Raw genomic sequence first — 27,502 nt, forward strand, 5'->3', positions numbered from 1 at the left:
TTTTATGTTAATTTCTTGTCATCATATATAAATTGCAAATACTTTCTACAGTGTATTAGTTTGGGAAAGAATTTTAAAGGCTCAGTGGTAGCATGCTCGCCTAGCATCCGTGAGATACTGGGTTCGATTCTAAGCACCACATACAAATAAATAAAATAAAGGCCTATCAACAACTAAAAAATATTTTTTTTAAAGAATTCCACCACTGAAGAAATATCTGACTTAGGGGGCAGGGCTTCGGGTGGGGAGGGCGTCATGCGGGTCAGTTGCTAAGGCTGTGTAGCCCTTTCATGGCTGTAGGATGGGACCCTGGTTCATCACCTCCACCTGACTAGGCTGGCTGAGGCCATGGGTGGGCAGCCTTGTGGTGGTGATGTAGCAGAAGTCGCCGGGCAAGGTGATCTGCAGACCGCCAGTGTCAGAGAAGCTGCAGAACAAGCCCCCGTTCCTTGACCTGCAGGACATGGTCACAGAGGTTATTAGGACCACTGGGTCTTGAAGGGCCTCTACACAGACGTCGAGATGAAGTCAGACAATGTCAAGGATAAAGATGCAAAAATCAACTTCCTACAGAAGACCATACATGTGGTCATGATGGTTTCGGGACTGAACTGTTATTGGGCACCACCCTGAAAGAACAAATCAGCTGCGTCAGGTAAGTACAGAGTGCAGCATCAACAAGCTCTCCAGCGAGGATGCAGTGGAGAGAGGCCGGACGTGAGAGAAAGGGCCTTCTCTTCGGACCTCGAAGTCTCACCAGTTGAACAGTTAGAATGCGAGGGAAGAAGATTCCAGGGCTCACAAGGATAGAGAGGATACAGGAAATTCTGAAGTAAAAGAAGTACAAGCAGAGATGGAAAACAGAAAGAAGAGTTGAAAGAAGAAAGCAAGTCAAGAGGGAAAGAAAGGGAGAAAGAAAAGGTGAAGGAGAATGACGGACACGGACATAAAGGTGCTGAGAGGGACAAGTACAAGGAAGGGGAGAAGGAGAAAAAGCAGAAATAGGGCCAAGCAGGAGCAAGAGAGGGACAGACAGACGCAACAAGGACCTGGACCTAGATGCAGACCTGGAGGAGAGGGAGAGGAGGGTCTGAGAGACTGGGAGCAGTGGAGAGTGAGAAATGGGGAGCACTCCAGGGACCTAAACAGGGAGAACAGAGAACCGAAAAAGCTGGAGAGAAAGCAAGCTCAGGAGATGTCTGAAAAGTTGTCAGATGGATCCTTTAAAGATTCCAGAGGCTGAGATTTCTATGACAGTGTCCATGTCATTGATATCAAAAACATCAAAACGATAATCCAAATATTCCGTGGAAGGTGTTCGTAAGCGATGCAGAAGGAGAGGCTGGACCTACTGGCCAAGATAAATCCGAGTTGTTCAAGAATCCAGAAGCCCTCAGGGAGCTATCCTCCAGTGTCAGAGTACCTTGGACCAGTAGTGCAAGGCCAGCGCCTCCCCCGTCAAATTGCAGGAGAGAGCATGGAGACCTTAATGAGGGATAGGACAGGGAATGATAAAGTAATCTCAAATGTGATTATAGGTTAACATAATTCAGACAATGAAGATGATGATCATTTTGTGGTGGCGGCTGCTCCTCAGATCTCTGAAATGTCAGAAATTGAAAACATTCTAGCAATGGAGCTAGAGGACAGTGAGAAGCATGGTGGACTTGTGAAAAAAAATTGGAGACTAAGAAAGATTATGAGGAAGTGCAGCAGTCATCCAAATCTGGAGAGAAGGAGAAATCCTTTGTCTTTGAGTTGGCATGGAAGAAGGAGAAGTATATTGTTTCCAAGGAGATCAAGAAGATTGAATGTTCATTCAGACCCTGTAAGAGTGTGCTTCCTCAGAGGAAGATCAGGGACTGGATCCATGAAAATGTGGATGCCATGCAGAATGAGTTCCAGCTGTGGCACAGGGAGAACAAACAGCACATAGAGGCCCTGCAGAAGGAGCAGAGTATCACAGACTATGCCACAGAGTTCCTGAAATTCGAGATGGCTGAGCTGGAGCAGATGATTAAGGACCAGCAAAACAAATCTGTGCTATGAAGGCCAGCATCCTAAAAAACAAAGAAAAAAATCCAGAAGACAATGTACAGTATCAAGTTTACGTTGCCAAGGTGAATGCTGAGGATCTCAGTGATGAAAAGTCAACTTTGGTGTGAAAATGGAATGAAAACTAGGAAATCCTTACCCCTCCCCCATGTTCCATATGACTGAGAAGACAGACTATTTGCAGAATTATCATAGGCTAAGCTTCTGAGCTCTAAAATGTCAGCACATTGAGTGTATCAAGAGGCCATGTATTACCTCTCCTTCTGGTTGGATCCTTTGTTGGTTATAAATACTCTTCAGAGCACATTTTTTTAATATTTATTTTTTAGTTGTAGTTGGACACAATATCTTTATTATTTTATTTTTATGTAATGCTGAGGATAGAACCCAGGGCGTTGCACATGCTAGGCGAGTGCTCTACCGCTGAGCCACAATCCCAGCCCCTCTTCAGAACACTTTTGTGAGAGGTTTTTTTTTTTTTGAAAGATTGTTCTCTGTTTCTCTGTAGCCTATTTAGTCCTGTACCAGAATTCTCATGCAGGTAAGTGACATCAGCACCCTACGGAACTGTCTTTTATTTCAGTTTTTAAGTCAGTATTTACTGATTCAGCCCCAGACGAAGGATCACTATGAACTTTCTGATGGATACTTTATACATAGAATGAGGCCTGAAAATGATCAAATTACATTTTAAATTTCAAGATGAAAAGTGTGGCTCAGAGCCTTATCCTTAGGTATGTATCAACTATTGGGGTTAGTTTTCTTCCTCTTCATGATTGCATAGAATATTTATGAGGTTAGCCCTATTAATTTTTGCTTGTGTTTCTGGCCCTTGAAGTTCACAAATGGATGAGATATTTCAGTGTGGCTGTTCAGGTCTTCATCTGATATGAAATTGCCACAGGGTCACCTTTGCTTTCATCCTGACTTGGCCCTGGGCTTCCCCTGGTTAGTCTGAACAGAACCCCTGTATGAGGCACTAATATCTTCCTTCTCCTTTGCATAGGCCTGTGCACCTTGTATGGGAGAAACAGATGCCACAGGAGAATCTACATGAAGAAGACTTAGAAAGAAACATCAATACCTAAAATGTGTTGATGTCATCCAATTTTTTTTGAAATTATTTTTTAAGGCAAAGTTATTAATTTTTTAAACAGTTTGTATTTAATTTTCCACTAAAATACAATATTGCAAATGTGAAAAAAGAAATATTTGCTGAAAAATATAAAATATTGATGAAAGAAATTGATGACACAATAAAATGGGAAGACATTCCATGTTCATATAGCAGAAGAATTAATGTTAAAATATCTATACTTCTCAGTAATCTATAGAGTCAATGCTATCCCAATGAAAATTACAATGATATTTTTCATGGAAATAAAAAAAATAATGCTAACTTTCATATGGAACCACAAAAGATGCTGGATGGCTAAAGCAAATACTACCTTATTTCATATAATATGGCAAAGCTGTAAAAATAATAAGACAGTATGGAAAATAGATTTGGAAACCAATAGAACAAAACAGAAAGAAAAGATAAACCCACTTGCGGACAGACAACTAATTTTTGACAAAGAAGCCAAAAATTCATAATGAGAAAAGAATAATCTCTTCAATCAATGATGCTGGGGAAACTACATATCCATGGGCAAAAGAAAAGAAAGTGGTATCTGATATTACATCATCAACAAAAACTAAAGTGGATTAAATATTTATATATAAGACTAGAAACCATACAACTGCTGGGAGAAAATATAGGAAAAATATTCTTGACATTGGTCTTAATAATGAGTTTTTGCATTTGATACCAAAAGCAGTGGCAACAAGAACAACAAAAAAAAGACAAATGGAAACATATCAAAATAAAATGATTCTTCATAACAAAGGAATCAATAAAATGAATACAACCTTTGAAATAGGAGAAAATATTTGCTAAACATATACTTAATAAAAAGTTAGCATCCAAAGTATGTAAAGGACTCATATAACTCACAATCAACCATATCTGTAACTACATGAGTTATAGATATGGTGGTCTTGATTTTGATAATGATTTCAAAATATAAATGTGTATCAAAACCCCACGCTTCAATCTTTCAATATATATTATTTTATTTGTCAGTTATTTTTTAATAAAGCTGGAAAAATGGATGTTGGAAAAGATAAGTATAATGAATACCAACTATACAAATCATTACTTGTAATGTGTGTAGAGTTTTAAAATGCATGTGAAATTAAAATGCATGATAACAATGATACACAGAAAGGATGAAGGTGTTAAGTTGAAAAAAAGAGGTCTGGGATTCTAAAAGTATTTCAAAAGGGGTAAAATTAATTCTTTTTACACTGAAACAAATCAGGATGTACACTGTACCTGCTAGGATAAACACTAGAAGAATAGTAAACATGTGTACTTAATGTGAGAAAAGAAAGGAAAATAAATGAATATATAATATTTTGGGAGTGGGAGTGGAAACATTCACGGGGTGGTGGAAGGAGTGAGGGGAAGGGTCTTCCACATCGTGAACAGACCAGTTCAGCATGATCTCCTCACTGCTCAGCCATCACCACCATGCCCATGAAAGTCTGTTCCCCATCTGCCCCCACTCTGCAGTACCTTAACTTGATTTCAAGAATGTAATGCAGGTCATGATGGTGAATTACAACATGCATGTAGAGCTGGATAAGGACACCAAAAAACTTACATTTTTTAGCATACCTCAGATCCAGTACAAAAACAACCCTTGGGTGCAGATCATGATGCCTTCACCCTTCCCATAGTTCTCTCCAGAGAGTAGATCTTAGTAGATGTACAGATTAAGACCCATAAAGTCAAGGAGCATTTCATAAAAATCTTGAGGAAGAAGGGAGAAATGTTGCAGAAAGAGGAGCAGGAGAAAAGATAGGTCTCTCATCCAGTCAGCTTTGACTGCCTACAGTACTGCCTGCCGGAGTACATCTGCCAAGTTCAAAGGCAAGTGCCCTGCCCAAACCTGATGCCCTTGCTCAAGGGGATGACTGGAAAGAAGTTTCTCTGAAAGCCTGAACAGGGTAAGGCCCAAGACACTGTGGCCTGGGGCAATTATAGATGACCAGTGGGGAGATTGGTATAGGGTTATCTTGGCCCCAGGGAAGTCACCAATTCTGTCCCTAGAGAGACAAAGGAAGTGCACACACAAAAAATCATCTTTACACACCTATATCAAAGGAGGGAGGGAAAGAACTGCTATAGCTTAACTGCAGAAAAAAATATACCTACTCCATCACTCAATAAAACACTTCTCAATCCATCAAAAAAGTTCTTAGAATCTAAAAACAGAAAAAAAAAAATAAAAAGAAAGCATAAACTGATGGACCACATAAAACATGAATAAGATGATAATGTAAACCTAGAGATAACAATAATTCCATTAACTATATGGATTTAACATTCAAAATAAGACTAAGTTTGTCAAACTGGATATAAAGCAATTATATGTGGTTATAAAGGACATTTTGAATATAAGGAAACAGGATGAAAACCACAAGAAGGTAATGTTGAGTGAAAAATACTCTGTCACACACAATGTACTGCATAATTCTATTCATATAAAGCCTACACATTAGGTACTTGAATCTGCAGGAACTTGTAGATCATGAAATGTATTTGTTTTAGCAGGTATCAGCTTGATCAGAGTAGGCAGGAATGGGCAGGATAAATTAGGGAAAACAGAACACAGATAAATTAGTTCAACTCAGGATAATCAGGTCTCTTTCTGTGCCGTGGGGTCATCGCCTCTCACAGTTCCTTTATTCATATTGTGTAAAATGATATACTTACTCCTCCGAGGAGGCCAATTGGGGGTTCGGGCTGGAAGCAATAATTGGCAGTTTTTGTTCCTATCAATGCTTGGGTCACTGAATCTTTTGCTTTAACCCTTCTCTCTGTTCCATTTGGCAACTCCATAGGGCCTTCAAGTCTATTAAAAAATTTGCTCTTGACCAGCTATACCACATTGGAAATTTAAGTTGCTGTGTGACCTTCTCAGGAATTTCCCTCTATATCTTGCCTAAAGCTATACATAGAAAAATATATTTCCTTCTTAAGGACTTTGACTGCCTTCAGGAGCTTTGGGTTTACTTGAGGTCTCTGGATGTTTATTCTCTCATGTTTGCTCCTGCTATGGGATTTAGCTGAACTGCTTGAAGGAGAGAATATGTTATCTTGATTTGATCCAACTCAGCAGAAAAGGATAAATATTGAACTGCCTTAAACATTGTCAATTCCAACTCCCCAGTTTCACAGGTGAGAAAACTAAAGAAGGATTTGCACTTCATATGACATGCTCAGTTCATTTTTCCCCCGTGCTTCCTAAAAACTGCACCTAAATGACAATAAAATTATTTTCAATGATATGAATGCAAGAGGACAAAGAAAACGAGAGCAGTAACGCACTAACCAAAAAAACTTTAAAATCACAAAGTAAACAAAAGAGTGATAAATTAACATAGCAGATCTGCAAAAGCCTGAAAAACCTAAACCTAGATACTAGCAGGAAAGATTATCAGAAATGTTTCTCCTTCAAGAGGAGGCTGATCTTCTACAACATCTCTTGTAGGAGAACCTGAGCATTACAGATAAAGGGAATTTTGACTGCTTAAGACAACATTGAAGATGGAAACCCAGCAACCCTGAGTTTGTCTGGCATTTTCCTCTTTACTTAGGATAAAAATGGGTTGGAATTGAGCTACCTTAAGCTAGTTGCCTCAAAAAAGTGCAGAACATATAGCTGTTTAAGCCATCAGATCCAGGTCAAAGTCTGCAGCACTACATGGGCTTTTCTTTAACTTTTAACTCCACGACAAAAAGCGTAACTAAATTGTAGAGCACAGTATAAATCCCCATGTTTTGATGCTTTTATGGAGACATAAAACATATTAATATTCATTTGCAAAGAGACAGATGAGAATGGCCTTTGGCAGAAGTTAAATTCCCTGAAATTGAAAATATGCTTCTGCTGAATCTTCCTGCTTTTCTTTTTTCTTTTGAATGTGCTTAATGAACCCAAGACAGAAAGACAAGTCGCCTCTCTATACACAGTTGATGCTTTCATTATCCCAAACTGATCTTGCTAGTAAATTCTCTCTATACATAAAAGCTGGAGTTATTTTACTAAAATATATATTGTAAATAGAGTTGCTAAGTGTTCTACATTTAGCCAGCCTTTTCTAAACCCCCAGCTCCACAAGCTTAGTACCTTGTTTATCCTTAGACTAATTATATGACTTCATTTTACCCCACTAGAAGATTAGGATTAATAATTCTTTTTTACCTAACACTGCTGTGAAAATTAAATGAAAATGCATTTAAGAGCTTACTTGTAATATTGTTTGGCCATAGCAAGTGTTCAATTAAAGTTTTTATTATTATTATTAATTTATTTTAGAAGAAAATTCTTAGCTTTTAAATTGGTTATTCATAAAATTGCTGGCAAAATTATTTTTAAAATGAAGTATTCCTGTCTGTACCTTATTTCGCTATAAAATTTCTGCATTGAAGGGAATCTTGCTCTCTTTATCTTGAAATACTTTTCTAAAAACAAAATTGCTCAACTATGAGAGATCCATTAATGGATGAGTTATCTGCACAAGAAGAACAATTCAGAACTGTCTGAAAAGGATCTTTATCCAAACACTGGGTTCTCCCCCAGCTCACCTCAGAAGTATAGCATAGATTTCTGATAAGACTCTTGTTGGTTCCTTCGTTTCCATATTTGGATCTTAACTGGCCCAAAGTTGGTAGGTATTAGGAAGGTAAATTAGTTCTCACCTCGCAGCAAAGAATAGTTTCTTTCTAGAACCCTCATAAAGTACCCAATCTAGCACTTGCTGCCCTTCAAATAATTAAGCACAATAACTCAACATAAAATGCTAAAATACATCTCGGAGTGGAGCATTTGGCAAAGAGATAGATACATAAACCACAAATATTTAAGCCCTCCAGAGCCTGTTTAAACAAATTGAAGATGTTGTGATATCATAAACTCATACAAGTACCTTTTGAGAAAATTCTGTGACTGCATTACAAATGCAGTCCTCTTAATGAGGAATCCTGGAGAAATTCCTATCTGAAAGTAGAATAAAAATAGTTGTAATTTTCTTGAGCTGTTGTATTTGTTTTTATCTCAGGAAAATATGAATCAGAACTGTTCTGGTTTCCTTTCCTGCCCTGAGATTGCTACAGTGGGAACTGGCTGCCCACCAATATCTACCCCTGCTCTTTCAATGGGGGAAGCCTGGACTTACCAACTTGCTTGTGAGTGAAGTCATGAGGCTTGTTCTGGCTAATGATGGTCAGTAGATTTAACATTATCAAAGCCTTTAAGGGCAATGCACTTCAAAGTTTCTTTCCTCCGTCAAAGTGACAGGCATGAATGCCAATAGGTACTCCATTAGCACAGAAATCAGAAAAAAAAAATCTATAACCTAAAAGAGAAATTATTGTCAAAAGCTTCTGACATTTTGGTAATTGTTCTTACTATGGCATAACCTGGGCTATCACAATTAATATAAATGTGTACAGTTAACTATACAGTCCTTTGATGGAAGGATGGTTAGTCATTATTTTATGTATCTTTATCTAATTTCTTGATCACTTTGCCTCACCTTGTTTTTCTTTTATTATTCAATATAGTCTAATTTTCCAATTGTGTATTTTATGTATCCTTATAAGCCTGGTTGAGCACAGATGAGAAAAAAATCTGATAAAATAGTATATTTGCATGAACCCTGGGGGAACATATCAGTATGAGTTGGCTGTGGAGGATACACAGATTTTAAACACAGCTGCTCTAAAAATTCTTACAGAAGGAAAGCTTACCTAAGCAGAGCACTAGTAGCTGTGTTTCCAGAAGGCTGCACTCAAGGGTGCCAGAAGTTTAGCTTACAGTAATAAAAACATTTTTGGCCAGTGTGGGCGCAATGAGAGGGGACATTGTAAAAGAATTTAGGGAGGAGTTTTTATTTGCCTGCTTTCCCATATTCAAAATTTTTAAAATTCATGTTGATTGACTTTTCTTTTGTGTAAAGTTGACTCTAATGACTTTAAATTTTTGATTTTTGCATATTGGCAACATTATTTTATCATGAAATTTCAGAATTGAAGGATATTCTTAATAGGGGTACATCTCTGTTCATACAAGATTTTTTAAAAAAAATTATTTATTTAATTGTTATTTTTAAAGATTCTGGGGGGGGTCAAACCCGGGGCTTCATGCATGCTTGGAAAATTCCTGCAATAAAAATGTCATTGCCCATGTATTTGTATGTAATCAATTTCCACCAGAAATAAGACATAAAAACATTCAGGAGTGTTCACCTTTTATTCATGCTCTGAGCAGGAAGAGACTGGTGTCACCATAAAAACTCTCAAACTCCTCCAACCTCAAGGTACGTAGAGTGAGTGCAGGAGCCCGGCAGAACTGAGCAACCCAGATTTTCCAAGTCATACTCAGCTGAGCCTTGGTTAAACCTTCATTCTTTGTTTAGCCTTCATTTGCGTTCTTAAAGATCCCAAACTTCGGGTGTCAGCCAAGATGGAGTGGAAGAAATTATTGGGGAACTGAAAATTAAACTTGAATAACGATTTGTAATGGGTTTTTTCTTCTTTGTTTTCCCGTCCTTTGTATTCCAGCTTTGATCTGAGATGGCATTAAATGACAGAAACATGCCATAAAAACTCAAGGAGAGACCCCTTTATTCTCACCACAGGTCTGGTAGAGGGGTCCCTGCATACTAGTAGGCATGGAAGGAATCTTTGAGTTGTTTCGCTTCTCCTCTTCTCTCTCCCATCCCTGCCTTAGTCCAACTCCCATTGGGGAACAGCTTTACTGTGGCAGCAATTGTGATATTTAAAACCCAGAGAAAGGAAGAGAAAAACTAAGTCTCTGGCCAGAGAAGTAGGGGGTAAAAGGCCTCGGGAACTGGAGGCATATCAGGCAGACTCAAACAGCACAGCAAAGGTAAAAACAGAACTGATACCAGAACCACTGCTCTGAAAAGGAGAGACAGCTTAAGGTCTGAACTTACCTACACAAGTGCTCATGAATATGTACACTTAAATTATTATTATGGCCTGCCAACTACATCATTATCATAAGGATTCAAACATGCTACTGAGAGAAACATCTATTGCCCATGGGGGATTTCTTCTGACCATGGTTAAGACTGTGCAATGGGTAAATGGGTACTTTGTAAATATTTGAGATCCACAGAAAGAAATAATTTTCCAAGTTTTATGCATTAAAAATTATTGTATAATTATAGTTGGCAAATAAAGGGTCTGTTGTATAAAATCAACTTGAGATCAATTACATCAATAATTTCACAGAATTCTCTATAGGAGGGCATAAATAAAAATGTATAATACCTTAGAATAGAAATATTGCAAAGTCTTTGGGGAGAAACAGAAGATAGTTTTTAGTTAACAATGTGGAAAAGGCATGGACATATCTCCTTCTCAGGGCATATAATTTTGGTAAGGCAATCCTTCTTTTTTAATTGATTTTTTTAGATATATGGAACAGTAAATGTATTTTTGATGTATTATACATACATGGATTATAACTTAATGGGATCTAGTTAGGATCCCATTCTTGGGGTTGAACATGGTGTGGAGTTAACCTGGTGGTGTATTCATATATGAACACAGGAAAGTTATGTCTGATTTGTTCTACTTTCTTTCCTATAGGGCATATTTTTTATTATATACAATTTAATAAGTCTTTTTTTCAGATAGATCTTTACTACATCAACATATAAAATAAGCATTCATAAGCTCTTATATTCTTAATGATGGGTTACTTCAAAATTGAAGGGAATAGCTTATACAACTAATGAAATTCACCAGTCTTCATGAAGCCAAGAGACTGAAATACTATATATTTTTGCTAAAAGTATATAAATTTCCACTTTCTTCTCTCAGGACTTTCATGCTCCCTCAGTTAACAAAACATGATTACTAAAACAATAGCAGTTATGTCTGCCAATGGTAACATATTTAAAAGCTAATGAAGAATAATTGGTAAGTCATGAACAGATTTTTGACCTAGTTCCTTTTTCTTTAGGAAAAAACTTTCACCTGGGTATCAGGCCCAACCCCTACAGGGACAAGACCTTTCCAACTCCTTTAAAAGCACTCTAAACAACCATCTCCACTTTAATAGTTGGATGTAGATTGTACTCTTCAATCTGAAAGTCTTCAAGTTTGAAGTTGTCAATTTTCTCAACATTTTGAAGGATTTTGAGCTTTGGGAAAGCTCTTGGTTCTTGTAGAAGCTGAATTTTCAGTGGCTCAATGTGATTCAGGTAAAAATGTGCATTCCCAAAGAATGCATAAAGTTATCTGACTGCAGGTCCGTGATGTGTGTAATCATGTAAGGTAAGCAGGGCATAGCACTCGATGTTGAAAGGCACGCCCAAGCCCATGACTCCTGACCTTTGGTACAGCCAACAGGACAGCTCCCCATTCACTGTAGAACTGGCAGAAGGCATGGCATGGAGGCAGCACCATCAGAGGAAAATCTTTTGGTTTCCAAACACACATGATGATTCTTCTGTCTTCAGGGTTGGTTTTGATGGTGTTGATCACTTTTTGAAGTTGGCCTACTCCTTGATCAGAATAATCTGAATCCATATCTTTGTGTTCTGCCCAAAAATGTCTCCAACTGGGCCCAGGACCCTTTCTTTTCTGGTGGAGAATCCCAGGCCGTCCCAAAAGGCTTGAGATGCATTGGTATTCCAGATGTTTCTTGCCTGGAAGATAGTTCTTAGCTTTGTGGATCCCTTGATAAATCACACCAATTCCTCCAAAACACCATTCCAGAATACACATTTGGTTGTCAGCAGAGGAATTCATCTCTCAGGCTATAGCATGCTTTCATGAAAAGAAAAGAAAGACAGGGTGTCAGTGTCTATTCAGCCTTCCTTTCTGAAGCCACAATATAGGATGGGCTTGATCTGCCACTGGTACTGCAGCTCCCTGGGCTGCAGCCGCTGTTCTGTAACCTGTTCCTGCAAGGCTGGTAACAGGATGCACTGCAACTCAGAGCTGGTGGCAGGTACAATGAAGTCTCTCTCTCTCTCTCTCTCTCTCTCTCTGTAGTCTTTTTTTTTAAACTAATTGATTCATTATAATTAGGTATATATAAGAGCAGGATGCATTTTTATTCATTATACACAACTGCAGCACAAATGTACATTTCTATGGTTGTACACGATGTAGCATCACACCATATGTGCAGTCATACATGTACCTAGGGTAATGATGTCCATCTCATTACACCATCTTCCCTGCCCCCATATACCCTCCCTACCTTCCTTCCCCTTTGCCCAGTTAAAGTTTCTCCATTTTTCCCATGCCTCTCCTCTCCCCATTATGGATCAGCATCCACTTACCAGGGAGAACATTTGGCCTTTCGTTTTCTGGGATTGGCTTACTTTGCTTAGTATAATATCTCCAACTCCATCCATTTACCTGCAAAAGCCATAATTTTATTCTCTTTCAATGCTGAATAATATTCCACTCTGTGTATATATACCACAGTTTCTTTATCCATTCATCCATTGAAGGGCATCTAGGTTGCTTCCACAGTTTAGTTACTGTGAATTGAGCCGCTATGAACGCTGATGTGGCTGCATTACTATAGCTTATTTTAAGTCTCTTGGGTATAGATCAAGAAGTAGGATAGTTGGGTCAAATGGTGGTTCCATTCCAAGTTTTCTAAGCAATCTCCATACTGCTTTCCAGATTGGTTGCACCAATTTGCAGTCCCACCAGCAATGTGTAAGTGTACCTTTTCCCCACATCCTCACCAATATTTATTGTTGCCTGTATTCTTGATAACTGCCATTATTACTGGTGTGAGAAGAAATCTTAGCATAGTTTTGTTGCATTTCTCTAATTACTAGAGATGTTGAACATTTTTTTTCTATATTTGTTGATTTAATGTATATCTTCTTCTGAGAAGTGTCTGTTCAGCTTCTTAGCCCATTTATTGATTGGGTTGTTAGTGGTTTTTTGGTGTTAAGTTTTTTGAGTTCTTTATGTATCCTGGAGATTAGTGCTCTAACATATGTGTGTCATCTGATAAAGACTCTTAGTAAGTCTTAATTGATAAAGATATTCTCAGCAATTATTGTAGGTCAAATCGTTACACTCTCTGCCTGAAAGAAAATCTAAGTGCTCTATAAGCATAACCTAATTATAAACTATTTATATCAATGAAAATTTTATAGAATAATTAATGAGGACTTGTATTTTCAGATGAAAACATTTTTGCTGATAGTTAAAAATGTACCTCTCATTTAAGAGTTCAAGTTACCATTTGGTAAGCTAATAGTGGGATGGGGTCCTTATAAAATATCTTGAAAACTTGGTTCTTAATAAATAGCATAAGTGAGACATATAAAAACTCCTATTTCTTGAGAATAGATGGAAAATTAATCACATTGGCTATTTTTATGTAAATGTAGACTGATGTAGTAGAATGATAGTTTAAAAATTTTAAAGGTCTCTGAACATGTGTTATTAATTTTATAGCATTATAATATACTTGTAATTATATTTAAAAATGATTTACTTCTCTAATTTCTTTTACCTGGTGATATTTCCTCAACTAAGGCATTAGCTAAAGTGTTCAGTACTCTTTCTCATAGAGAAAATGAGGAACCTGGTCAGCCAAGCATGGATAACAGAAATCCCACATAGGTTTGGGAACTCAGACAAACTTTTACCCTTCTGTCCTGGATAGATGGCATCTAGGAAGAACAAGGACTATTTGACAACTGCTTAGAAATCTTCCATGCCCCAGGGTCAAGAGAGGCAGCACTGTGAACTCAAGTGAGGCATGGGAATTACTTAGAAGATAAGAAAGTCCTAAAACTTTAAGGTCAGTATTGAGGGATAGCTCGGCAACAGCTGTATGGTGAAGTGCACACCATTATTAAGCAATGACTGAGGCTGAGTAGCCAAGGCCAGACAAATGGTAAAGAGAGCAGCCAGGATTTATGCCCACGTAGATATCACATCGGCACACGGACAAAGAATAAACTAATGGAACACAATAGCAAGCCCAGAAACAAACCTATACATTTGCAAACTTTATTTATGACATTTTATACCAGTGACAAAAGGATGGACTATTTACAAAAGTTGACCTGGGCAACACAGAAATTGAAAAAACCCTCCCCAAGTCATACATAATAAACAATACTAAATGTTGATTATAAAATTAGAAAATCTTTAGAACATGTAGGAGAATATTTTTTAACTGTGGTTTACAGGTATTCTTAGGATTTACAAAGAATAGCCCATAAAAGATCAGATTATTGACAACACTAAAACTATTTCCAACTCACAGGCTATAAAAAATGGCGGCGGGGTGGGGGAAGATTCTTTAAGTTTTTATTTTATTTCTTGGTTCTAAAAAAAAATCTTCAGTTTTCCCTGGACAAAAAACAAGAAAATTATGGTGTATAACAATGTTTCACATTTATATAGTGGTTTAGAGACTAGTTTCATAAAAGCCACTTATTGAATTTTCAAAAATCTCCTGCAAAACAAAACAAGTTAGGGCTAGGCTTACTGTTTTTGTTTTATAGATAAAGAAACTAGATTGTTGTGTTATGTTCAAGCCAGTCAGTGTTAAATTCAGAGGAGAAGCTGGGTCTTGAAATTGTATCAAGAGACATCATTATCCAAAGTACATGTTTGAAGATACGAATTGGTGTCAACATACTTTATATACAAACAGAGATATGAAAAATCGTGCTGTATATTTGTTATAAAAATTATAATGCATTCTTCTGTCATTTATTAAAAAAAAACAAATGCTATACCAAAAAGATTAAAGGATTTAGAATCTAATCAACTGCATTTGAGCCCTGGTTCCACCAGGAATTCTCCACAGGATTATTAGAAGAGAAAAGATAAGAAAATGTTTTAAAAACCAGTTATCTATAAGTCACAATAACAGCAGCTATTACATTTTTCCATTGTGCTGTTGAATTTGACAGACATTAAGCTCTTGAATGTAGTAATCTCATATACTTCTTTTCTATTCCTCATAGACCCTAACTTCATCTTCACAACTAGAACCCTGTCTCCATAAGGGCAGGGATTTGGGGCCATTTCTTGGGTTGTTGCTATCCACTACACTTATAACATCTCCTGGCACACACGAAGGTTCTGATCCATGTGAAATAAGAAATGAGTTATTTTATTAATTAATTTTCTACAAACTGATATTTTACCAATCGGATTCCATACCATCAGCATAAGAATATTTAACAGTCTGGACCTTGTTTTCTAAGGAAATTGAGTTGGGAGTCCATGGATATAAGCTTAAAAAGAAAGACTAGAACAATCTGTATCCATCTATATAGTGCCATGGGTAACTTTCTAACTGAGTTCCCAGCAGCTTAAAACTTACCCTAAAATCAAACATGCAGTGAGTAGAATATCCTGGCAAGAACATAGACACAAAGAAAGACAGTGTTCTACCCCTGGCTGCTACAGACTTGATATATGGCCCCAGGCAAGTGAATTAACTCCAGATGTCCTACTCCAAGGAACATGGATTGGAATCAATGATGTTTAAATACCCTTTGCTCCTATCACACCTTTCATCCTCCAATCCAATGTGTCCCACTAAGGAAAATGTACAATTATAAATGTAGACTGTGATACAATACAGGGAAGGCTTTAAAGCAAATGAGAATAAGAAAACCTCACAATACATTTCAAATTTTAAAAGAGCCATGTAAGCTGTAAATATTTTGAAGGAAAGGTATCAAATCCCTTCCCCTACTTTCTAAAGAGGTTTTACAAACTACTGCATATTTTCAATTCTCATCCCTTCTCTCTGTTCCTAAATCATGTATATTTAAACTTATTATTTTATTTATTTATTTTTTAAATTTTTTATTGTTGGTTAAACTTATCATTATTGATTGGCTCTAATAAATTTCTTAGAAAACATAGCAATTAAAATGAAACTTTTGGGGCTGGGAATGTGGCTCAAGCGGTAGCGCGCTAGCCTGGCATGCGAGCGGCCTGGGTTCGATCCTTAGTACCACATACAAACAAAGATGTGGTGTCTGCCGAAAACTAAAAAATAAATATTAAAAAATTCTCTCTCTCTCTCTCACTCTCTCTTTTAAAAAACTGAAACTTTGTGTTATAGTTTTACTTCAAAAAATATTCCAAACCAAACATTCTTATCCTGATAGTGATTATTTGAAATATTATTTTCCAGTTATGAGATTTAGTGGAAGTATCTGATATTAAGTGAATTTTAGATTCAGGTAAGAAATAAGTAGTTGATAAAAATCACCATGCAACAAATGAAACATAATTTTCCTTTCTACTCATTCTATTACTTCCTTAAACACAAAGAACAAAAGGCCTATAAAAGCCTATATTGCAAGTGCTATATAAGACTGTTTATATACACTTTACAGAAAGTGTATGCAAAACTACAGAACAAATTTGGACAGCTCCTCTTTCCTATACAATATAAAGGCAAAGGATAACAGAAGTTCAAAATTCATAGAGAAACATCAAGTGGATAACACCAGTGAGGTTTTAACTGTAGATTATTTTACAAATAACTATGTAAGTCAACTCTTGGACTCCTTCAGTCTCAATAAGTATAATTTAAAAAATAGTTTTGGTGTACTTGAACCTTGATATAAATGTTTACAGGTTTGTAGGCCTGGAAAACAGACAATAAGAAAGCAACGGAGCAAATTGCTCAAAATAATGATCAAGAAAACACTTGGGCCACCTGTTCTAAGGAGTTGAAAATCCAGACAATAATTAGATGATTTAGAAAGGATTAGTGGTTGGTCCCAACTATTTGAGTATCATTTATATTGATAATTTTCACCTTGGAGTACCAGCTCATATCAAGAAGGCAAATATGCATTTTCCAGCCATGTATGGCAAAGATGGACCTCAAATTCAATGCAGGGAACACTAAAATACTCTGTAAATATTTATTACATGATGAATAAGAAATGAAGAGATGGGATTTCACTAAAAGTGACTAATATATTCAACCATCCTCATTCTAGCAAATGCTTTTCCCTAGGAAAGGAACTAACAAGTGTATCATAACAGAGATTATAACAGTTTGGTTAAGTAGAGAAGAGATGTGTATTCAGTACAGAAGAAGAAGGGAGAAAAAGGTCCCAGAAAAGCTTTTCCCCAGCACAGCAAAGCCTAATCCTATTCTTCCTGTGCTTGGGAAACTAGTAAATGATGTCTAGATTATTTGAAGCAGCACAATTTCATTCTGGTACTTCTTTGACGATCAAACTGTAATCAGCATTTACAGAGCTTTATTGGGGTTTATTATCTTAAATACATTATAAAGATTATGACCTTTGAGAATTCATTTTACTTTGCTTCAGTTTCCTTATTAGTAGAGATATCTACATTATAGATATTTTCATTAGAGAGGAATAGTATGCTTGAAGTTTGCACATTTAAAATCTTGTGTTCTTACTTAGGCAGCTTATATCTTTCCAATTAGTAAAATCTTATAAATAATTTCTCAACAGTCTTGCATTGTTCTTATTTTCCCTATGTTTCTCCTACATTTTAATTTTTTTTTATCTTTCTTGGTTATTTCATTGTGTGTGGTAAGCCATTCTTATAGACTGTGGCCGCCATTAGAAGATGGCGCCGGCTTCCACTGTGGCCTGTGATAAACAACTCCTTTTATGGAGAGTTGGCGCGCAATCCCTTATCACCCTATGAGAGAGATCCACGTGGCGGCTTGGGATTGGGATGCGGGGGGCTTTATTAAGCTGTGCTTGGGTGTGTCGGGGGCGGGTGCTAGAAGATGATACATGACTCAAGGCCTGAATAAACTGCTGAAAGAAGAATCCTGTGTCGTGTTTTCCCTTGCCGGCGAGGGGTCTCGACAATTGTGAATTGAATCAATTTTTTCTAATTGTATTTTGATTATTGTTTGCCTGTTAAGACTGCTGCTTTATTGTGTGTATGGACACTATTGTGTGTATGGCTGTTTTCTAGTTAATTCTTATTTTTTCTCAGATACATCTCAAACAGAAAAGTTTAAAAATATATTTGTGGTGATCTTTAAAAAAACAATTTGCAATTTTGAAGCTGTTTATACATTAGGCCATTGATTTAATATACTCTGTATTAAAAATCCACTGTTCAGTATCTAAATTTTAAGTTATTTTACAAGAAAGGGTTGTGAATATGCCAAAAGTCTTTTTGACACCCAGGCAAATAATTCCATTTATATAATACACACATCCATATGCACATACACAGTAAAGCAACAGTTTAAATATAGGCAAACAATACTCAAAATACAATAGAAAAAAATTGATCTCATTCTCAATTGTAAGAAAGAATATGAAATAGCCAGGAATGATTTTAAAAATGAAAAATGTAGCAGAAATGTGAGAAAAATAAGAAAATGCAGGATTATTGAGAAATTTTATATGTATATAAAATGTATATATATGTTATGTATTGATAAATTATATGAACACTAAGAAACTATATATATTCCCCTGCCCCATTTAAGACAGATGCAGACTCTGGCTAGATGATCTCTTTTGGTCTCCTTTATAATTCTCCTTTGATATAATCCACAGACCCATTTAGATTACTAACAAAATCAAAGAACATTTTGATTGTTATCTTTGCCTTTTGAAGGGAAAAATGCATACCCCAAAATGTTCCTTGAGGCTTTTCAAGGGATTTGGCCCCTTGGACCTCATCCCTGCATCCCTCTCCCACCGGGTATCCCAGTTTGTCCAGCCCACTGGACTTCAGCAGGCCAGAGAGGGTTGGTGATTAACAGCCCTAACTACCTTAGCGGGCTGTCAAAGTGAACTGATGCCTGGGGCGATCTTATTTGCCACTTGCTCTCTCAGGAATGAAGTCAAGGTTCTTTACCAGGGTAGGAGCTTAACTGCCAGAAGACTGCATCCTCGTGGTCCCAGCACTCACGTATTTGGGAGAAGTTCTTTGGGGTGTGGACATTATTCAGAGCAGGGAAGAGACTTTCCTTGAGGCATCTGCCTTGTCTAAGGGCAATCCTGCAAACCAGGGCTCTCCAGAGTTGATGCAGGGTTCCCTTCGCTTCCAACGCCAAGTCAGAGGGGTGGCGAAGCCCTAGTTATCCAGCCCAGGTGCTGCGAGTAGCCGCTGCTGGAGGCTGTTAACCAGAGGTGGTGGCACGCGCTGCGCGGGGAAGAGCAGAACCCCCACGGGATAGGGCGGTGGTCCAGGGACCTACCAGGTGCCTTTCGTATAGGTGACTCCTATCTGCTCTTCCTGCCCACCTCTGTCCCGCCCAGGCGGCCAGGTCCCATTTCTTTCTTTCTTTCTTTCTTTCTTTCTTTCTTTCTTTCTTTCTTTCTTTCTTTCTTTCTTTCTTTCTTTCTTTCTTTCTTTCTTTCTTTCTTTCTTTCTTTCTTTCTTTCTTTCTTTCTTTCTTTCTTTCTTTCTTTCTTTCTTTTTTTAATAATTTTTTTATTAGTTACACATGACAGTACAATGATCTTGACAATTCATACATTTGAATCAAATGGGGTATAATTTCTTACTTTAGGCAACCGCCCTTAGGGCCACCCCACCGCCTACCTCCAAGAAGCTCCTGCCGCCAGCGGGCAGTAGGGACTAAGGAGCGCCCAGCTTCATGCCCAGGTAAGGGTTGGGGCAGTGTCTGTGACCCGCGAGGGACAGTGGCAGGGAAGTGGCGCTGAACCTCTGGGGATGTGTGGCATGCATCCTGGCTGGGAGAGCACGAGGCCGCCTAGCCGCTAACATAGACGCCAAGAATGATTTTAGGATACAGGGGCCTATGAGAGCTGACTTTAAGGAGAGAATAAGAGGGAGCAATTGAGCGGGACTGGAGGGTGAACTGGAGAGCTAATGCTCCCCTGGCCTGGTCCACTTGGTGAGGTCCTGTGGCATGCGCAGCCGCCTACAGCTCATCCAGAGTCCCCAAATTGTATTGAAGGGTGATTTCTCTAGGAGCTGAGGTCCCTGTCCCACCAAAGCATCTATAAAGGAGTTTTCCTGAGAAAGCAGAGAAGTGCGATCCTTATAAAGAAACAGAGAAATCTTGCCTGAAAAGGATCCCATCTCAGCTTGCTCACCAGCTCCCTATTCTCTTCTCCAGTGCTTTGTATTAGTACCTTGCTAAAATCCCCCTTTGAGAATTTTTTTAAAGCAGTTGTTAATTGTTAGGATGGAAATGGGCCTGTAAACCTTGACATAGCTGTTGTAATGAGACTAACTTTAAAAAAGGGTGTGTGTGTGAAAATCCAATGTATCTTCATGGGTTTTTCTTGTGGTTTCTGTAGTTTAGTGATTGTCCAGGAGTCTAAACTCTCAAGAATTTTTGTAACTCATATTAGTCTAGTGGCTTTAGAGTTATTTTAGGCGAATTAGGAGCTTTGTGTTCCTTGTGTAAAAGTGCTAAGCCTGAGGAATGAGTTACAGTCTTGCTGTTCTTGCCTCAAGTGTTTAAGTTCAGATTCTGAATATTTATCCTTATAATGGTGTATTTTTTTGTGGTTTTTGTGTGTTAGAGGCCCAGGACCCCAGCTGCAGCCTTAGATGTGTATTCTGTGTCTTGGTATCTGAACATTATATTTTCAAGCTTTGCTAAAGGTAGGTTGATAAAGTTGACGTGTTTTCTGGATTTGGCAGAGCTTAGGTGCTAAGTTTTGACAGATGTATGCGGGTGTATGTTGTTCATGCTATATCGATTTTTAATACATTATTAAAGATAGTTGTTTTAAAATGAGAAGATTTAGTAATGTATAAGCTTTCAATGTATATTCTTTATGAATATATTGATGTGATGTCTAGCTTGTGAAAAATTACTATCATCTTTCTTGGTTCCTTTTTATTATTATTCTTGGGAACAAAAATGCAAAGTAAGAGATTCAATTTGATGACCTTTAATATGTCCTTAGTACATGTATCTATTGGAAGAGATTTTGGTCACATTGCAAAATGTAATATCATCCTGCACTTCCTTTTTTCAACGGTCTTTTCAGCATAATATTTTGGTGCTTACATTCTTTGAAAAATATGTTTTATCTATTAAATCTAAAATATTTGAAGGTCCATAAATTGCTTAGTTTAAAAGCTGAATTTGAACTTAAAACATGTTTACGTGGGAATCGGTTTACTTATCAACATTTTCAAATCAGTGAAATTTGCATAAATTCCCAGAGTCCAAGCTTTTCTTGAAAAACCTAGAATGGGTTGCCCACTTTTAATGGGGCATACACCCTCCACTTTGCCACAAGGCTGCCACTCCCTGAATTATTTCATCAAGACCTGTTTCATTCATGTGTGAACCTCCCTTGTTCCTTCAGACATCTGCATTTGTATTTTTTGTTTAACTCTGGAAATATCCCTTACTAAATTAAACAGTTAATTAGGTGGTCCAAACTATAAGCCAACTTTCATCCTTTAAAATGTGGAGGTAAATGATCCTGTATTACAATTTACAAAACATTTCCTCATAAAACTTAGGTGATACTTATATCAACTCTAAAAATTTGCTTGGTCATGCATTATTTTTTTAAAATATTTATTTCTTAGTTGTAATTGAGCACAATAACTTTATTTTATTTGTTTATTTTTATGTGGTGCTGGGGAACAAACTCAGGCCCTTGCACATGCTAGGCGAGTGCTCTACTGCTGAGCCACAACTCCAACCCTGGTCATGCATTATTATTCCATTTTACAGCTATAACATTTACTCCTACTTTTATACTAGCACTTAAAATATTGATCTAATGATTTAAAAGGTTTCTTTCAATTTTCAAATTTTCTATAATGCTACTTTTTAAAGATGGAGAAAATTTCTCTGAAATGATAAACTCCTGAGATCGGAGGATCACTAGTTCAAGTCCTGTAGCTCCAGTCCTGCATCTGGAGCACATGTTCTCTCCAAATGGCTTACGTAGCTCTTCCCTTATGGCTTTGCTGGTTGCAGCCCACATGGCCTCTCACTTGGCTTGTGTCTGCTGGATTTTCTCAACTTTCCTAGGCAGATGTTCCATGTTACTGGCATCTCTTAATCTTGGGAGTCTCTACTGCAGCTTTGTTTTCCTTCTCACATCTTCACACATTGCCCTTGCAGGGGTGGCCCATAAAACTCTGTCTTTGCTGTACTTTGCTTGGCCTCTAAGGTCTTTGAAATCTCAGTGAAAGCCTCCATGACCCCCTAATTCCAGCATCCTACATTACTACAGAACCAGTACCACATGATTGACACCAAGGTCTGTCACCATCTGAAGCAGTAGTCAAGCCTCCTGGGACCATGGCTGCAACAGTCTTTGAGTGCATGGATGGCTAAGCAAGGCATAACAACTTCCTAGGTCCCCCCTGTGTAAGCCAGGTTCCCCTATGGTGTCTTCTCAATGAAATTTTTACTTTTACCCCTTAAGCATGAGATGCCCTCAAGCCATCTTTCCAATTGTTTCTGGGTGAAGTAATTAGCAATTTTTTAGTGTATATTCACTTTAACAACTATATTCCTTTTAACAACCACACCTTCTTAGTCCCAGTTTTTCTCCCAATTTTCTGGCCAAACTGCAGGTTTTTCAGATCTTTCTGCCTACTTTCTGCTCCTGATTATCACAACAAACTTGGCCTGCAGTATCCATGCCACCACCTGAATGACACCACAGAGGAAGTACACTAAACATTTCCAATAAAACTGAATTTCTCCATTTTACCTTTTCTTTCATTTTTAATTTTATATATCTTATGTATTTTGCAACAGTTTTGGACTTTTACATTTTTTGGTGGATTAAGTCTTCATTACATATAATGACCCTTTTTACTGCTAATAAATATTTCTGTCTTAAAACATATCTTGTCCAATATTAATTGAGACACACCACTTTGTTTCACTAGTATTTCTATGGTGCCATTATTTTATTTCCAATATTTCTTTGTCTGTAGGTTTTATGTGGATCTCTCATAAATCACCTATGGCTACTAATTTCTTTTTGTTTTCCATTGGTGAGTTGGTGTTAAGAGCTCCTCTTCCTCGTGTTTCATTCTGATGGTACCCCCCCCCCCGCCCCGGGATTTCCTTTTAATAATACTATTTGAGTTTCCTAAATTTGAGTTTTTACACCTTGAACTTATTTGGGAAAACTCAGCCATCACTGATAGCTTTTTTTTTCCATTCTCTATTCTCTCTCCTCTCAAACTTAGATGAGATGTGTGCTTGACTTAAGCAGTCAGGAAAAGAGAGTTAAAGCCAGGCAATTTGACAAAAGGAATTCAATACAGGGAACTAGTTACAAATGTTTTGGTGCATCTAAAAGCCAAATAGGAGATAATGAGACAAGTTAAACTTTCTAAAGTTTTTTTTGCTATTTCTAAATAGCAAAAAACTATTGGCTTTCCTAAGACTATAGGGATACAAGGAGAAAATACCTTTACCAGAACTTAGAAGTGTAGGGTATCTAAAAACACTATGTTTCTGTTCTATAAGAAGAGGTATGATAGAGGAAACACAGTCATTGATGGAGACACTGCCACAAAACTCAGAGAAGAGAGAGGAGAAATATCCTGGCATCTCCCTTTCTCCTATCCTCTAGTTTCTGAAGCCAGTAGGGCAACAAGTATGGAGAATATAGTTTCGAGATGTCATCCTCAAAGATTCAGGTCACAAATAATCATGAATTATTCTGTGAGCAAGCTAGTCATTTAATTCTCTCCATATCTTTTAACTTGGCTTTTCATATTTTCTATTGTCTTGTCCCCCTGTATTGTATTCTGGGTAATTTTTTGTTTTGGTAAAACAAATACTGAATAAAACATATCCTTCTAGCCATTTTTGTGTGCAATTCACTGATAATTAAGTTCATTGAACCCATACAACAATAATTCCATTCCCCTTCCCCCTACAATTCTACTTTCTATCTTTGCATTTGACTATTCTAGACACCTCATTTCTCTTTTGTTACTGGATTATTTCACTTAGCATTTTTCATAGGCTCATACATGTTGTAGTATGCATTGAAATTTCTTTCCTTTTTAAGGTTGAAGAATATTTCACTATACAGATATAACACATTTTGTTTATCTCTTTATCCATCAGTGGACACGTATCTCATTTCACTGCTGTAAACATGGAGGTACAAGCATCTGTTTGAGCTCATGTTTTTAATTCTTTAGAGGTATTTTGGAGAAACAGAATTGCTGGGTCATATGATAGATAGTTCTGTTCAATTGTTTAAGGAAAACCATACTATTTTCCACATGTAACCCAGCTATCCCAATCCTGAGTATTTATGATAAGAGTTAAATCAGCATACTATATTGATACAGCCACATCAATGTTTACAGCAACACAACTCATAGTAGCCGAGTTATGGAAACAGCCCAGGTGCCCATTGACAGGGCAATGGATACAGAAAATGTAGCATATACACAATGGAATTTTACTCAGCCATTAAGAAAAAAGAAATTATGGCATTTGCTGGAAAATGGATGGAACTTAAAATAATTCCAATTCAGTAAATCAAGGGTTAAATATTTTCTCTCATATGCAGAAGCTAGACCAAAATAAGGAAAAAAAAAAGAGGGAAGGGGAATCCCATGAAAATAGAAAAGAGATCAGTAGAGTGCAGGGAGGGAGTACAGGAAGGCACTGGAGTGGAGGGAGGAGGGATGGGAATAGGGAGGAATGGTGGAATGGAATTGACCAAACTATGCTATGTGTATATGTGAATACACCACAGTGAATTTCACCCTTATGTGTAATCTATAAATCATTAATTTAAAAAGAACTGTAAATAAGTTAAAGGCCAGTAAAGGGTAATGAATGGGGATGGTAGGAGGGGAGGGCAAGGGGAAGTATGGGGGATGGAATTGGAGAAAATTATATTCCAGTCTCATATAATTATAACAATATGGATCCCCATATTATGTATAACTATAACTAACTAATAAAAAATGTTTGAGGTTTTGATAGCAATTGCATTGAATTTGTAGATCACTTTGGGCAATATTGAAATCTTACCAGTATTAAATCCTTCAATTTATGAACATGTGATGTTTTTCCATTTATTTGTGTGTTCTTTAATTTCAATAATCTTTTACAGTTTTCAGTGTATAAGTCTCTCACATCCTCAATTTAGTTTATACCCAAGTATTTTATTCTCTTTGTTGTTACTATAAATAGAATCATTTTCTTAATTTCTTGTTTCTTTTTAGATTGTTCATTGTTAGTGTATGAAATGCAACTGATTTTTTTTTTTAGGATTTATAAATTTATATGTTTTTTTTTTTTCCTAGAGAAGAAAAAAACAAAACGAAAACAAATGAAAAACATGGTGTGAGGAAAAACTGGAAGTTGAAGGAAGACTTAGGAAAATTAACAAAGGGATTGTCTGCCTACAAGCCAGCAGAAAGTAAGTGATGGGTGCTTTTTTTGTCCCTCCAGGGAGGCCTGGTTATAACAGCAGCCCTAGGAACCCAGCCCCTATGGCAGCCAGACACAGGAGCTCCCAGACTGTGACCCAAGGTGTGGAGGTCCTCAGGACACACCAAGTGCAGGGACAGACAGCCTTCCCAGAAGGTGCCCTTCACCGTGGAGCTTCCAGCATTTAAAAGGGCCATTTTCCTTTTAAGAAAGATGCTGAGTCAAACAAACAAACAAACAAACAAAGAAATCTACAAGAGGGGAAAAATGTTCCTGCTGCAGTGGAAGTCTTTGGTTTCCGTGGAAGGAAGGTGGGTTCGGTGCGTGGGACAGTGCGGGGTTGGCTTGCAAGGCTCTCCTTGGGCTCCTGGATCACACCTTTGCTAAGGTCTATAATTTTGGGATATTTTATTTTCTTCTGGCCCAGCACATTCTGAGCCCAAAATAACAGTTTCTGTAATTTTGCCATCTTGGGTGTTGACCTGCGATTTTCATAATCTAGAAAAGCTTGTTTAACCTCACTCCAAACCTTTTGCTTTTGAAGGAGTTCTCCGAAGCTTGACTCCTCCTCAGGGCTATAGAAGGCCAGCAGGGTCAGCATGCGCTCCATCTCCCTAAGGCACACTGCTCTCCTTGCCCCCTGCTCTCTCCTCTAGGGAGCCTAGATCTGTCGCTGGCGGATCAGCTCAATTACGTGCTGTTGCTGTTACCGGTTTGTGTCCAAGAGCTCCGGACAGGGACTGTTAATCAATGCGGTGGCCTCCGGAATCAACTCCTGAATCCTGATTCTCTCATCAAGAGTATCCGGATCCACACTGGGTTCAATCCCAGATTCTAGGCGACAGTTCTCTGCTGCTTCCTTAAAGCCATCTGTGACCAAGTAGTTAATGATGAGGCGATTCATGTCCGCCCGCTGGATGTGTCAGTTGTTGAGCTTTTCCATCCACTCATCTTTCCTGATTTCATCAGGCTCTTCTACATAACTCATTCTGGTTTATTTCTTTCGGATCCCGTCTCCCGCGCTGGGCGGTGGCCACAGCGCCTCTGCAGCGGCTAACCCAACCAGGGAGGGGCAATTGCGGCCATCGCCCAGCAGAGGGAAGTGGAGGCCAAGGCGGGGGCGGAGGCGGAGGCCAGGCAGGGAACCAATGCGACTGATTTTTGCATGCTGGTTTTATTTCCTGAAACTTTGCTCTATTCATTCTGACAATTTTTTTTTTCCTCCCACATTTTGCTGCTGGGGATTGAATAGCTCGGACATGCAGGCGCGCGTGGTGTGTGTGTGTGTGTGTGTGTGTGTGTGTATGTGTATGCGCGCCTCAGGGTTTTCTACATATAAAAAAAGTTGTGCACAAACCATGGTAATTTTACTTCTTTTCAGCCTTTTATTTCTTTTATTTATTTATTTATTTTGCCTGATTGCTGTGTCCAGTAATATATTAAGCAGAAGTGAAAGTGGGCATCGTTGTCGTCCTCCTCCTATCAGGGGAGACGTCTTCAGTATTTTCACCGAGTATGATGAAAGTTATGGGCTTTTCACATATGCCTTTATTATGTTGAGGTAAGTTTCATCTGTGTGTAGTCTGTAAAGTGTTTTTTTTTTTATTTATTTTGAGACAGCACTGAACTTTGCCAAATGCTTTTTCTGTATCAATTTTTAAAATATTAGTTGTATGTAATAATAGGTTCATTTTGACATCCGTACATGTATACAACATAATTTACTCCATTTCAATTCCTAGCATTTCCCTTTCCTTTCCCTCCTCCCTCCACCAACCCCTTCCTCTCTTCTATTGATATTTCTTCCATTAATTTATTATTTTCAATTGTTGCAGTATAGACATACATAAAATGGAATTTATTTTGATACATTCACACATGCCTATAGCATAGTTTGATCAATTTTATTCTACAGTTCCTCCCCTTTTCCATCCGTCCTTCCTCCG

General features: G+C 37.7%; 3 pseudogenes; 1 reads left to right on the forward strand and 2 right to left on the reverse strand.

The window, feature by feature from the left end:
- The first annotated feature begins 255 nt into the window (after positions 1-255).
- On the forward strand, positions 256-2,049 carry LOC107140232 (annotated as a pseudogene).
- An 8,650-nt stretch (positions 2,050-10,699) lies between these two features.
- LOC107140233 lies at positions 10,700-12,551 on the reverse strand (annotated as a pseudogene).
- Positions 12,552-24,804: 12,253 nt separating this feature from the next.
- LOC107140234 lies at positions 24,805-27,255 on the reverse strand (annotated as a pseudogene).
- Between the last annotated feature and the right edge of the window lie 247 nt (positions 27,256-27,502).

The sequence above is a fragment of the Marmota marmota genome, unplaced genomic scaffold (assembly GCF_001458135.2).
Source record: "Marmota marmota marmota unplaced genomic scaffold, marMar, whole genome shotgun sequence".
Lineage (NCBI taxonomy): Eukaryota > Metazoa > Chordata > Mammalia > Rodentia > Sciuridae > Marmota > Marmota marmota.